This window comes from Euprymna scolopes, chromosome 16 (assembly GCF_053919585.1).
Source record: "Euprymna scolopes isolate OS-2025 chromosome 16, ASM5391958v1, whole genome shotgun sequence".
NCBI classification, from domain to species: domain Eukaryota; kingdom Metazoa; phylum Mollusca; class Cephalopoda; order Sepiida; family Sepiolidae; genus Euprymna; species Euprymna scolopes.
Window position 1 is genome coordinate 127628488 of NC_136497.1, and position 563 is coordinate 127629050.

Here is a 563-nt window from a genome sequence, read left to right on the forward strand (position 1 = left end):
CTGTGAACTATTTATTAACATATATGTCTAAATATCTTTTCTCGTCGCCATCAGCATAAACTTTACTTTTTATGGACATTGCTAAGGGCATTTCGTGAAGCCGCTTGTCGTAAGGAGCTATAAGCACGAAATAACGGACATTCCTATTGGACTTTATCTTGTAAGCCAAATGCCATAGGTAAGATTAAAGCTGCTGACGTAATCTGTTCATAACCCTAAAAGTAGATTCCATGAACAAAGTTTCTGTCTTAGAACTGCACACATGTGGAACTATATTCCGTTGGCCTGCTTTCCAGCTGACAACAATATGGTCGTCTTCAAGTCGAATGTAAACAAGTTCTTGATGAGCTGTTCCTCTTAATCCAATTTACCAAATTTACACTTCTAACGATTTTGTCCTTTTGACTACAGTTCATCTTTATTCTCAAGTGGCCTCTGGGACTTGATAAGTGCTTTCGCCTATGCAAAAAAAAAAGAGATTCACAACATTGTGGTTGTTAGACAGAAGCTTCATAGTATGGAAATTGTATTGCAATCAGTATCAAAACAGCGAATTTATTGCG